Source organism: Sinocyclocheilus grahami, unplaced genomic scaffold, assembly GCF_001515645.1.
Source record: "Sinocyclocheilus grahami isolate Dianchi unplaced genomic scaffold, SAMN03320097.WGS_v1.1 scaffold418.1, whole genome shotgun sequence".
In the NCBI taxonomy this organism is placed as follows: Eukaryota; Metazoa; Chordata; class Actinopteri; order Cypriniformes; family Cyprinidae; genus Sinocyclocheilus; species Sinocyclocheilus grahami.
The window spans coordinates 615,173-630,468 of record NW_015505597.1 but is presented as its reverse complement, the minus strand read 5'-3'; the positions used below and the strand labels follow the sequence as shown (position 1 = coordinate 630,468).

The window sequence follows — 15,296 nt, the reverse complement described above, 5'->3', positions numbered from 1 at the left end:
TCCCTTTTCTTCATAACTATTTCCCATTAGGTGTAAAGTGTAAATGAGAAAAGTATTAACACACCACTTCTTAACAAAATCTCAAACCATAAGTATGGACAATAGCAACAGTGATGTTTCCTTGAACAAGCACTACTTTCCACTTCCATTAACAAGCAATATTATACAATGCTGTAAAATTAAGTTCCTTTGGATGCAATATTAGATCAGAGAACTACATATAGTAGAATAAAAGTTGAACAGTGATAACTCCCCAGTGTGACAACAGCACAAGGGCATCTCAGCTTACTGATTTACTGAAAATTTGCATCATTAAGGGTGAATCACAGCCCTGCAGCACACAGATGTAATAACATTTCTGTGAAATTCAGAAATATGCCAGAGGGGACAAACTAATGTAATAAACCCTTGTGGTATGTACGTTTTCAAAGTCAAAACAGTACAGATCAAAGTAAAAAGGAGCCACTGTCCCTTTAAAGGGGGGTCATTTTCTGCCTTTTCTGTATCAGCTTGCATTGTATTGATTGGTTAATACAGCTTTGTACAGTGGTAAAGGTTGGCAAGGACATACAAAAGCAAATTCAGACAAGAATTTAAGAATCAAATAGCTGCAAACAGTACAGTTTATCTGTTTAAAGAAAAATGTGCTGTACTGTACATGAATCAGCTTGCTTTGGCATGTTGAGATACTAGCAGCCAGTCTGACGCTCAATTTCATGTATGAACCATGAAATCAAAAACAAGCCATGCTGTAAATAAACAAGCCTAGGAGGAATGTTCCTGGGTACATGCATGCCTAAATGTGGGTCAGAGGTGAGAAAAACATTGAACAAAATTACATATTCCCACTCTGTATGTTGAGGACAAAGGAAATGGGTCAACATCGACTGTTATGGCATTTGTTTAACATATGCCTCCCTTTTGTAATTATTCATGTTCCGGTACTTGAAATCAATTGTTGCAGTTTAATTTATGCTGCTTCTGTGAACACAACAATGGTGACCATGCGCTTCTGAATCGATTGATGGGTTGATGCCACCTGCATAGAGTCCTGTGCTGAGTTAAGTCAAATTTAATATTAAATATATTACACATTTGAATTTTGATAATACTATCCATAATAATCGATCATATTTTAGTAAATCTTAAACATTATTTGTTAATATTTGTAAATGTTAAGATGTTTTTAAGAATATTGATAACCAAACAGTTGGTGTTTCCCACTGATTGCTATATATGGAAAAAAATATTTTATGATTTCTGATTAGCGGTTACATTTATAAGCGCAACAGAAACGTGTGCGATTGTTTATAACGCTCAATGATACAAAATTCACATAAAAAGTAATCTAATGGAACTTGAAGCAGATCTAAATGTAATGCTGCAGTTAGTGCCGCAGTTAATGCTCAAACTTTGTTTAAAGTGCCCCTATTATGGATTTTTGAAAATTACCTTTCATGTAGTGTGTAACACAGCTCTAAGTGAATGAAAACATCCTGCAAAGTTTTAAATCTAAAAGTGCACCGTGTATAAAGTTATTGTCTTTCAAAAGAAAGAGTCGACTTCGGAGTCATGAAAACGAGTCATTTTTAAAACGAATCTTAAGCTGTTTCAAGTTGACATCAACATGAGTCATTAGCATATTATATGCCTTATATTATTATATAACATTAGCCGTTATGAGCCCTCGATCCACACCTCTGCCGAGCCCGCACTGGTGCGAGCTCCGCAGTAGACTTTTACCCTTTTACATATCTCCCTTTTCTTCATAACTATTTCCCATTAGGTGTAAAGTGTAAATGAGAAAAGTATTAACACACCACTTCTTAACAAAATCTCAAACCATAAGTATGGACAATAGCAACAGTGATGTTTCCTTGAACAAGCACTACTTTCCACTTCCATTAACAAGCAATATTATACAATGCTGTAAAATTAAGTTCCTTTGGATGCAATATTAGATCAGAGAACTACATATAGTAGAATAAAAGTTGAACAGTGATAACTCCCCAGTGTGACAACAGCACAAGGGCATCTCAGCTTACTGATTTACTGAAAATTTGCATCATTAAGGGTGAATCACAGCCCTGCAGCACACAGATGTAATAACATTTCTGTGAAATTCAGAAATATGCCAGAGGGGACAAACTAATGTAATAAACCCTTGTGGTATGTACGTTTTCAAAGTCAAAACAGTACAGATCAAAGTAAAAAGGAGCCACTGTCCCTTTAAAGGGGGGTCATTTTCTGCCTTTTCTGTATCAGCTTGCATTGTATTGATTGGTTAATACAGCTTTGTACAGTGGTAAAGGTTGGCAAGGACATACAAAAGCAAATTCAGACAAGAATTTAAGAATCAAATAGCTGCAAACAGTACAGTTTATCTGTTTAAAGAAAAATGTGCTGTACTGTACATGAATCAGCTTGCTTTGGCATGTTGAGATACTAGCAGCCAGTCTGACGCTCAATTTCATGTATGAACCATGAAATCAAAAACAAGCCATGCTGTAAATAAACAAGCCTAGGAGGAATGTTCCTGGGTACATGCATGCCTAAATGTGGGTCAGAGGTGAGAAAAACATTGAACAAAATTACATATTCCCACTCTGTATGTTGAGGACAAAGGAAATGGGTCAACATCGACTGTTATGGCATTTGTTTAACATATGCCTCCCTTTTGTAATTATTCATGTTCCGGTACTTGAAATCAATTGTTGCAGTTTAATTTATGCTGCTTCTGTGAACACAACAATGGTGACCATGCGCTTCTGAATCGATTGATGGGTTGATGCCACCTGCATAGAGTCCTGTGCTGAGTTAAGTCAAATTTAATATTAAATATATTACACATTTGAATTTTGATAATACTATCCATAATAATCGATCATATTTTAGTAAATCTTAAACATTATTTGTTAATATTTGTAAATGTTAAGATGTTTTTAAGAATATTGATAACCAAACAGTTGGTGTTTCCCACTGATTGCTATATATGGAAAAAAATATTTTATGATTTCTGATTAGCGGTTACATTTATAAGCGCAACAGAAACGTGTGCGATTGTTTATAACGCTCAATGATACAAAATTCACATAAAAAGTAATCTAATGGAACTTGAAGCAGATCTAAATGTAATGCTGCAGTTAGTGCCGCAGTTAATGCTCAAACTTTGTTTAAAGTGCCCCTATTATGGATTTTTGAAAATTACCTTTCATGTAGTGTGTAACACAGCTCTAAGTGAATGAAAACATCCTGCAAAGTTTTAAATCTAAAAGTGCACCGTGTATAAAGTTATTGTCTTTCAAAAGAAAGAGTCGACTTCGGAGTCATGAAAACGAGTCATTTTTAAAACGAATCTTAAGCTGTTTCAAGTTGACATCAACATGAGTCATTAGCATATTATATGCCTTATATTATTATATAACATTAGCCGTTATGAGCCCTCGATCCACACCTCTGCCGAGCCCGCACTGGTGCGAGCTCCGCAGTAGACTTTTACCCTTTTAAAGCAGCATTACGTCACGAAAGTGCAGAATCAGAGGAAGACTGCAAGGGTTTTATGTGCCATTAGGGACAGGGCCGCTGTGCTCTGCACTGAGGGTAAATCTGTTAGGGTATGTCGAAAAACTCCCAACTCATTTTCTCCTCCAACTTCAAAATCATCCTACATCGCTGCAGAAGCACCGCACTAGTGTTTACCAAGTGAACATTCAAGGAGGGTTAAACACCCTTTACAAAAAAAAAAGGTAAAAGTGTTGGGAGTTTTTAGAGATACCCTGACTTGAACCGTTGTACACAGAGTACACATGCGCCTCGCAGAGCTAGACAAGATGAGCATTTGTGGTTAAAAAGTGTATATAATTTTTTTTAAGAAAATGAACAATCGTCATTTAAAATGACCAAATTTGAAGCTGCATTGAAACTAAATTTGTAACCTTTAATCCGTTGAGCACCACTGAAGTCCACTATATGGAATACTGGAATGTTTTTCTCAAAAACCTTAAAATTCTTTGCGACTGAAGAAAGAGAGACATGAATATCTTGGATGACATTGGGGTGAGTAAATTATCAGGAAATGTTTATTCTGAAAGTGGAGTAATTCTTTTAAAAACTGTTGCTGTCATGTACTCTGTACTGTAGCATGCATAATACGTATTTAATTGTGTGTGCTGTGTTCGCTCCGCGCAGCTTGTAGGTCTCCGTCTAACCAGCTAACAGCAATATCTGGTCGCTCACAATTGTCTAGAAATGTGTCGATGAATAGTGAATGTTTGTCATTGTTATTACTTGGAGTTCTGATAAAGAATAGAGCAATACGTTGGTGTACAAACTGCAGTGCTTTATCAATACATTTCTGCACTGGGCTAATGCATATACCATGGCTGTTTGGGTGTTTACCACCGAGCTGTGGGCTAAGCAATGGTGATGGGCGTTCTGTTATTGACATGTGCTGCACGCAGTAGACCAATCACAACAGACTGGGTCATCAGACCAATCACCCAGTCACGCAAAGGAGGGCTTTGGAAAAATGAATCTTTGAGCGAACCGTTTGGGAGTTGTTGAGCAAAAATTAAAAAATAAATGACAATGAAAGTGTTTTTTGACCTTGCAAGCATGTCAACCTGTTGTCGGGGTCTCCCACAACCAAAATATGAACCTTTCATAACCCATAATAGGGGCACTTTAACCAATATTATCAATTAAAAATATACCGATATTTTTGAAATACATTTCCATGACTTTTTCAAAACTTTTCCAGGCCTGGAAATTGCTATTTTAAAATTCCTGATGACTTCTTCAGGTTTTTCATGACAGTACGAACCCTGATACGAACACTGACTCATAGCGCTGTGTCTATGACGACACATCGGGGAACGCCTAACGAGTGCAACAGGGTTAGAAGCACATGTTGAACTAGTCCAATCTCGATTGGTGTTGTGTTATGACGTAACGTGACGATGTACAAAGAAGCTACAAAGGTAAGCTGGCACAAAACATGGTTAGCTTCCTTCTGGTCTTCAGCAAGCATTCTGTGTTGTGTGTGAAATTGTCCGAAAGTTTTGTGTGAAAGTGAAATGGCGAGCGATAAAGATTGACAGTTTAAGAAGTGCGTGCCTCCTTGCCCTGGATACATTTGTTAATTGACTGTTTGGGAGTGGAGCATGCACACGCACCGCTCCTGCTGGCACCACGACGTTTGATGCTGTGGGGATCGCAGATGGAGCTGGCAGAGTAGCTTGAAAAGGCTTCGGCTCTCATTGGCTAGTTCCGCTGCTCCTACTAGAGATACGGAAGCTTGCTCTGTGGCTTCTTCCACCCTAAGTGAGAGCGTGATGCTGGGGCTATTCAGCTCTGAGGAGGTGGAAGTCCTAAGCATTGAGGTGGGGGATTTTGAGGACTCAACACCTCACTTGTGAGGAGCTGTTGGAAATTGTAACTCGTGCCATCGAGAAACTAAAGATCGCGTAGCCTTCTCAAAAGCAGGAAGCGCAAACAGAGTAAACATGCTTGGCAATTATGCAGGTATACCAGGCCGATCTGCTTAAAGACCTGGCTGAAGGCAAGGAGGTCAGATCCGACTATATTGAAGAGCTCTGTTGGGCGACAGACCTGGCTCTCCGAGCTGCCAAGGAGACGGCCCAGGCCATCAGCCGCACTGTGGCAGCAATGGCAACGGAGAGGCACCTATGTTTGATCCTCTCAGTTATCAAGGAGAAGGATAAAGCTTTCCTCCTTGATGCACCACTGTCGCCTTCTGGCCTCTTTGGTGACACTGTTAGTTTGGTCGTTGAGAGGTTTAAGGAGGCGAAACATCAATCAGCAGTGTTTCAGAGGCACTTGCCAATCCAGGTCTCATGGGGCTGCTGGTCTACTGCCTACGGTTCAGCAGGCCTTCCATCCTCCACCGCAAGTGTCTGCTGACTATGAGAGGCCACATTTAATATGCCCTGTCAGGGCTTTAGAGGCCTATGTACAAAGATTCTCATTGGAGGAAGACGCTATTTGTCTCGAAGCAAACCATTAGTAAGTGGATTGTTGAGGCACTCTCTACAGCGTACAACGCACGCAGTTTGCCTTCGCCTCTGCTGCTAAGGGAGCATTCAATTAAAGGCATAGCATCATCTAATGCCCTTATATCTGGAGTCTCCCTTCAGGAAGTTTGCAATGCTGCACTCCCACCTGCACCCCACACACATTGATTTCCGCTTTTATAGCCTGGACCTTCGTCCTGAGGTGTGCCTGGACAAGCTTCACACCAGGACAGGCAAGTGTGGCTTACCTTTGTAGCTTCCATGTACGCCATCACATGTTAGGTCACAACGCAACACCAATCGAGATTGGACTAGTTCCACACATGCTTCAGATTCTGTCATGCTGAAGGCATTACACAAAGTGTCTTCAATGACATATCATCAACGTTCCCCTCTCTGGGAACAAGGTTACCTACTTAACCAGAGATGTTATTTAATTTATGTCCACTGTAATTATGTTTCCTTCGATTTATACTACCTCAAATACTACCTCAGAAAATGTTTCAAAAAGTGCACAGATTGCCTAGGCTTGGTCTTGTATGTTGCATGATGTACGCACATGATTCATGGAGCCTCATTTTATAGTGCCATGGAATGCATTGTGCCCCGTTACATGACAATTTACTTTCACTGGGTTAAAGTTCAAAGTCATTATGTGATTTATTTTCTTCCTTGAAGTCTTTAAATGTATTTAATGTACACTTAAAAGGGGCTCTTACTCTGTGTGTGTACCAAACACTTAAACTTTGACCTTTAATCCACAATGGGGCAGCACAATGTATGATTTCACTCTTCTGGCATGTTAAAGTTTTAATGTAGAGCAGAGGAGAGAAGGGACAGAAGGAGTGCTTAATAATTACAGGCTATGAAGGCCAGGGTCTCGCCACACTCACACTGGGCTGCTGGGTTATGTTTCACAGCAGGCTGGCTGGTCATTTATCTTTTTGCTCAGGCATACATTTGATTTCATTCAAGTAATATTGTAGTAGCGGTAAGCTAGATCGACTGTCAAGTGAAATGTGTAACGTTAGAGTGAAATTAATGAGAAGTGTCGATCGCGGCATTTTATTAGTAGATTTGCTTAATTACATTGCATCAAATCCTATTTTGAGTGCGGTCTGCAGCATTGAGCATTATAATCAATCACACATGTTTCTGTTGAGCTTATGAATGCAATAGCTTATCCAATCAGAGGCATTTTGATTCATCACCGTGGAGAACTCCGGAGTTGTTTAGTGTGCGCTCATTGACCTGAATTCTGATGAATATGCATTTGCAAATTCTCTCATCAGCATAAACAATACAATACAATATAATTTGTATATTTTGCTGTAGTGTGTCAGTAAGAACATTTCAGTTTACATTTCCAAGCATTCACTTTGCCATTAATTGTAATAATCCAGTGAGATTTTTGTCTGACAACAGCCAGTACTCCACACAGAGATCTGATCTCATCATCATCCAGTCTGTCTGGAATGACATGAAGAAATAGAAAAAAACTGAGACAGACTAAATCCAGAAGAACTGTGACAATCTCAAGATTCTTCAAGAAACCTACCTGCAAAACTATGGGCAAGTGCACTGAGGGCAAAAGCGGCTTTAAGCCTTAAATGCATGAATGTTTCGGCAATCATTATTACATATTCGGCTCTTTAGCGACCTGTACCTATATATCCAGCACGAATGGACCTCTAACTGCTGCAATTAGCAAAAAAATATCTTGATATTTAAGAACAATTAAAGAAGACTAAAATAAAGCATATTTCATTTCCTTTTGAAACTTAAAAGGGTTCAATTTGAGCAGATGATTTTACCATTGCTGTCATCGTCAGAGCGCACTTCCATAGTACATTCAGCATCTGCCTCCCATTCACAATCTCAACCATATTCTCAAAACTATCGTTTTCAATGACTTCATATTCAAAATTTTGATCAATGGCAGCTTATTCATCACATCCAGCATCAAAATGCAGTGACATTTATATTTAATTGCGTATAGTAATTGCTCTGCAGTAATGCCATTCAAACCAGTTACATTTTTGCTGATGATATTCGTTTGTTTTATGCCTGTGGTAATTATGAGTGAAACATCACGTCATCATTGTGTATCAAACAGTGCCACCTTAAGAAACAAAGATGCATTGCACAAATTGAGTCATCAGATATGTAAATATAGTCACGTAGGAAAAAATACTTACACGTTTGCATACGTTGGGTCTGTAGCGACCCTATACACTTTTTTTATAAAAAATTAATCTATATATATTTCAGGATACTTCGATGAACAGGAACTTTAAAAGAACAGCATTTATTTGGTTTTATTAGATTAAATAATTCCTGAACTTTTAAACGGTGATGTAATTTAAAAGGCAACAACAAATGTATTTCTAAGACCTAAATATAATTTAGATCATTATTGAATCAAGCACTGAATAGAATAGTCAAAGAATAGCCAACTATTTTAATTATTTTAAATAGAAAAAATATATATAATATGCAAATAAGAAAGGACAAGAGAAGTATTCTTACACTAAACACACTCAATCCTCAAAATAAACCTAAGTAAATATACATAAAGAGATTTGCTTTGGCAAAGGAGGTCATTTACACAAAACACAATGTCTCCCTCCTTACTAACATGGAGCAAGAGAGTTGTGCTGTAAACTGTGTGGTCTTGCGTCAGTACCACACTTCGTTGTTGTGACCGTTTTATATTTATCGTCCCATTCCAGGTCACATTTAGAACTTCACAGTGTTGCCTAATCAGTCATAAATCCAGCCACCGCTAAGAAAAGCCCAGAAAACATACAGTAGTCTTTGTAAAAGAGGCCAAATGTTGTGCAAATAGCCAGAAGGTATCGATGATCAATGACTGCCATCATCTTTAATACACATTTATAATTTGTATCAACTCCATGATGTGTGCTATAATGAAAGTATATAATAGCCAAGCATTGTCTAAAAGTGAATAGGCCTTTTTATTTAAATTTACTGTATTATGTAGAATTTTTTTTTTAAAGGCTTTGTTAAAAGACTAATGACTAATTTATAGTCTCATTCTAATAAAAGATATGTGGGCTCTCCTTGATCATCAGACTGGTATAAAGTACAGGAACTAAAAAATAAATAACAAAATAAATAATTTATTTTACCAAATTTAACAGCAATTTTGCTGCAAGCATTTGCTCAAAAGTTATACATCAATACATGTATTGTTCTTTCTAGATGTCAATAGCAGCTACTAAAATCCCATACTGGTGGACCTTATAGCAAAACTGGTCTACAGGTGACATTAACTTACTAAATGGTGGCACACTAGAAATTCTAGTCACTGTAGTGGTGAGGTTTTTCAAGAATTAACTATAGAAATAGGCCAAAACATCTCATCTTTGTGACTAAAAAGATGACAGCATCATTACTTTAAAATCTTTAAAGTGTGCACAGTACAATCACATTACAAAATGAGTAATCAGTGGTCTTTGCTTCCATGACAATTACTATTTCTCATATTTATGCTAATTGATGAACAGTCAATAGGTCACGGCAACCTCTTAGCTGAATTTTAAAAAACAACATTTAAATCTGCATAATTGCAGTATTGAAGTAAACTGGATTAGTTTAACACTTGTATTCAGTTTTTGATCTTGTTTTCATTGTGTTTTGGGTTCTGTCTTCCTTGGTTGTAGTTTGTTTAATTACTCCTCCAATTTCCCTGTTGTTTAGTTAATTACCTCATTATTTTCAGTGTATTTAAGCCCCTCAGTTTCTTTAATTTATTGTCTGGTATTGTTAGTATGTAACATGCTGTTTCGTTTGCTCCTTGTCAGTGGAATTACCTGTTTTGTTTAGTTTAATAAAGACTTTTTGCTATTGGAACGCTTTTGGATATTTTTATTTTTTGTTTTTAAAATAGATGCCACAAAGTGTGAAGTTATAATACAACCACGGCAGTGCCCAAATTTTATGGGCTCAAAGTCTAGTGTTACTGCAGTTTTACTGCGAATGAGTGAAATTGCAGTGTGCAATATGGTGGCTATAGGAAGCACTGCCTTCTAATAAAATAATCAAGCTCGAATTTAATCTGCTGTTAGAAGCTCCAGTTCCCACAGAAACATTTAAGGGGCAGTCACACTATACTTGTTGTTCCGTTAAATTAAATTCATATGTATACACATGCTTAAGACTGGAAACACAAACTCATATGAAGAATGCATTTTAAATTTCAAGTTTGGTGAACTCTTGCAAATTCGTATGAAGATGTGTGACCAATAAAAGACTAATTGATACAACATGGTGTAACCTCTTAGCTGAATTAAAGGGATCATATGATGCTTTTTTAAAGATCATTATTTTGTGTATTTGGTGTAACAGAATATGCTGACATGCTTTAATGTTCAACAAACACATTATTTTTCAAATACTGTACATTATTGTAGGTCCTCTATGCCCCGCCTCTCTCAAACGCTTCGTTTTCTACAAAGTCCCTCCTTCCGACAAGCGCAGTCTGCTCTGATTGGCCAGCTGACCCAGTGCATTGTGATTGGCTGAACCCCGCAAGCACTCGCCGGAAATGTAACGCCCCTTACCATAATCGCAAGCTTCATCTTTCAAAATAAATGTAAAGACAGAGCCCGGAAGGGGAACAGAGTCGCGTGACAGGCACAGTGATGAAGCTGGTATGTGTTTGTGATGCACATATCCCCCCCTCTCCCCCTCTCACTCTCTCTCTCTCGTGCGTGCTCTCTCTTTCTCTCTCTCTCTCTCTCGCTTGCGAGCATGCACACACACACACGATGTGCAAAACTCCGCATTTGAACAGTAAATTGCAAATACTTGAACTAATAACAAAACGGTAGCTTATTCAGAAGCGCCAGATTGTCATAGCAAAGTCAGAATTACCTCCTTTCCTAGGTTCACGAAATGGTCGTTCATAAAATACATTGCTGTTCTGTTGTAAGTGATCTTAAAGATTCCTAAATGCACTTCCGGAAGGTATCAACACTAACTGCGGTTACTGAAACCATGCCTTCTTTCTTTGCGTGAACATTTGGGCCGCATTATGCAAATATTTCCACATAGTGAAGTGGATATGTGGGGGCGTGTTAGAACGAGCCATTTTAGGGGGTGTGGCAGAGTCTTAACTTTGATAAAGAATATCTCTATCTATGCACAATCAGCTTGTAACACTCTAAAGAGAAAAGAAAACTTGAAATCGCATCATATGACCCTTTTGAGAACACAAACTTTAAAGGAACACGCTACTATTTTTGAAAATAGGCAAAACTAATAACAAAACGGTAGCTTATTCAGAAACGCCAGATTGTCATAGCAAAGTCAGAATTACCTCCTTTCCTAGGTTCACGAAATGGTCGTTCATAAAATACATTGCTGTTCTGTTGTAAGTGATCTTAAAGATTCCTAAATGCACTTCCGGAAGGTATCAACACTAACTGCGGTTACTGAAACCATGCCTTCTTTCTTTGCGTGAACATTTGGGCCGCATTATGCAAATATTTCCACATAGTGAAGTGGATATGTGGGGGCGTGTTAGAACGAGCCATTTTAGGGGGTGTGGCAGAGTCTTAACTTTGATAAAGAATATCTCTATCTATGCACAATCAGCTTGTAACACTCTAAAGAGAAAAGAAAACTTGAAATCGCATCATATGACCCCTTTAAAGAACACAAACTTTAAAGGAACACGCTACTATTTTTGAAAATAGGCAAATTTTCCAACTCCCCTAGAGTTAAACAGTTGAGTTTTACCATTTTCAAATCCATTCAGCCGATCTCTGGGTCTGGCGGTAGCACTTGTAGCTGCAGCTTAGCATAGATCATTGAATCTGATTAGACCGTTAGCATCTCGCTCAAAAATGACCAAAGAGTTTCGATATTTATCCTATTACCTAGCTGGGGACTATTTTCAGGCGCTGCATAATATTATTGTGCCTGCTGCACCCATGGTACGGCAGCAAAGTTCCTTGATTATTACGCCGGAATGAGAGTATAGTTCCTAGCCATATCGGCTTAGAAAATCAACTTTTCATTTTACGTCAGTCTTAGTACACGATGTAACTACAGAAGAGTCAAGTTTTAAATAGGAAAAATATAGAAACTCTTTGGTCATTTTTGAGCGAGATGCTAACGATCCGGAGATCGGCTAAATGTATTCAGAAACAGTAAAACTCAACTGTTTAACTCTAGGGGAGTTTGAAAATGAGCCTATTTTCAAAAGTAGTGGCCATGGTAATTTGCCAAGTTATAGACAAGTTAAAACTAGTATTGCTCTTTGCAGCACAATATTTGACCGGAAGGGTATTGGGTATTCATTTTTGACAGTTATTTTCGTCAGTTACGTTTCATTTGCTCTAGCATTCTGCCCGCTTCAAATCAGACACAGAGATGAAGTAGTGTGGTAACAGTTGAGTTTTACCATTTTCAAATCCATTCAGCCGATCTCCGGGTCTGGCGGTAGCACTTGTAGCTGCAGCTTAGCAAGTTAAAACTAGTATTGCTCTTTGCAGCACAATATTTGACCGGAAGGGTATTGGGTATTCATTTTTGACAGTTATTTTCGTCAGTTACGTTTCATTTGCTCTAGCATTCTGCCCGCTTCAAATCAGACACAGAGATGAAGTAGTGTGGTAAGATCACATTTATTTGAATGAATTATAGCATTTATTTCAATTAATTATCGATCGAGGGAAAGAGAGAGAGAGATGACAGTTGTGTGTGCTTTACCTGCACCTGCGTCTGCGCGTCTCTCTACAAACAATTAATTACTTCAAAAACAGCGATTTTACCACCTCGCTGTTGAGGAATATAATGTAGTGATCTAGTATCTAGGCTATTTTATTAATAAAAATCGCAGGGAAGCGTTGACAACAAGTTTATGTGTGTGCACAGCGCAATCTGCGATCTTTGACCTCTTTCTCCCTCTGTGTATGTGTGTGTGTGCGAGTGATGTGTGTGTGTTTGTGTACATCAATTAAAGCAGTGCATTAATATGGAACGGTGATTAAACTGACTTGGAACTACCTGTGCATTAAATGGTTTTAATGCATACCTGCCAGCCAATCAGAATCCAGTATTCAGACAGACCATGGAATAAATAAATAAATAAATATCTATATCTATCTATATATCTATATATATATATCTATATAAATATAGATATATATATATATTATATTTTGGATTTATTATTATTATTTTATCTATTTTTTTGTTCTTTGAAAGATGCTGCAGAGCAAAGTCAAAGTCTGAATGGACCAACCTAAAACATGTTTTTAATGTTATTTGATCAAAAAACAAAAACAACATTTGTAAGACAGTTAATGTCAGATTTTACTGCTGATTTGAGGTATATTATTGAAATGAGAGTATGGCAAGCGGTTTTTGAGATATTAGTAGTTCCCCAATCAAGTAGAGAGGAGTTGGTTTTGCAAGACCAGAGCAACTGCCCGGAGGGGTTGCCATTATGGCTGACTGACATTCCCTGAAAAGACCGTTTTGACTTGTCTATTAAGCCAGTGGTTCTCAAACTTTTTACAGCGGCGTGCCCCCTGGGGCATTTAACATTCTTCTGCGTACCCCCTCTCTTCCACTTAGACCGCAGTCACACCTTTTCTATTAAAGGACAATATTTGCACCCTTAAATTGATTTACAGGTGCATTTTTTACGTTTATAAAGGCAAATATTTTCTATCTTTATTTATTATATTAATAATACACATAATGAAATGTTAAGAATATGACATAAAACATGACATACAATTAATAAAGCAATAAATGATGGCAAATCGAAGTGATACTTGTAGATTTAAAAATAAAACAGCCAATAGGTGGCGGCAAGTCTTACTGAGCCAGGCGTCGCGTCATTCATTCATTCAAGTAACGAAGCAAAATGCTGTAGTTATGAATGGGTTATTAATCCCTGACTCTCCAAATCATTCAAAGCCGCAGATTCGTTCACTAACGAAACACCGCTGTATGATGCTTGGAGACGCACACCAGATGATACAGATTTCGTTGGAACTATTATTTTGCTGCAAAATAGAACAAACATGACAATATTCTGTTCAAAATGTAGGCTACATTTAAAATGTTCACTTAATATAAAATTTTTTGTTGAACTGTTGTAAAGATTAATGGCACATTTGCCATCGTTTGGATATTCAGGGAAATTTGCATTCTTGCTCGTACATGAAAACAACAACACGCACAGAGTGTGTCTGTATCGAAGAGAGTTTAAATCAATCTCAATGTACAGTGTGTGTCAATATTTGCTCTTCATGCTATTAAGTGAAGATCTACTTTAAAGATACATTGAACAGCAGCGCGATTTGCTGCAGCATATTCAGCGGCCATCCTATCACATACACGCTTCTTGTGTGGATGCAGTCAGTTTTGACCGCAAAAAATTAGTTAAGCTGATTGGATATCATGTATTTGACCGTTTACGGGACCCCCATTTTCCTGTTTTTACATTAGAAGCGGCATTTTGCTTGACAGAAATACGTTCAGCTTTAATGTTGCTTTAAGTTGGGGTATTAAATGAATGCCAAAACTCAGAATTTTGTTTGCGTACCCCTCACCGTCATCTCATGTACCCCCAGGGGTACGCGTACCCCAGTTTGAGAACCAAAGTACACTGGCTAGGTTCTTAATTCAATCTACAACATTTTTGAAACTTGTTAAATGTGATTTTCACACATAGACCTACATACCCATATAAAGTAACTGGACGGAACCTTTGAAAGAGGACACCACTTCATAACCCCAATGACATGTCCATGCTCACTCAGCCCAACAACTAGTGTCGATAAGGGATGAATGAAGCAGCTCATCTTATGATCCTGTAGCTGTACAGTATAAAGGCCATATAATGTATGTCTGTGGGGATTGTTTGTATTTTGACATATTTAAGTAAACAAGGCCACTGTATGAGTTCTAACCTAAGACTATGGCACAAGAGACAATATCACATTCTGTGTATTGATATCTGTTTGTTCCTTCACCCCTTAAATGTGTTTTAAGTATTTTAATAATGCAATTTTAACATCGGCCTAAATATAGGCTACAGTATGTTCAGTGAAGGGGACTTGATAAGTAAGTCTCTCCTCACCTTATACTTACATGAGCTCTGAAATTCACCAACAATCGGTTTTGCTGTACTTTTGCTAAACATCTGAACTCGGTAGCGTGCACTCTCTTGGGAATCTGTGTTGCAGATTTGGCACATTTTTCTGAAGAAACCTTTAG

General features: G+C 37.9%; 1 protein-coding gene across 1 annotated transcript in view; it reads right to left on the bottom strand.

The window, feature by feature from the left end:
* cobl (cordon-bleu WH2 repeat protein) overlaps positions 1-15,296 on the bottom strand; it is a 120,963-nt gene that overhangs the window by 25,574 nt on the left and 80,093 nt on the right. The gene's annotated exons all lie outside the window — the stretch shown is intronic.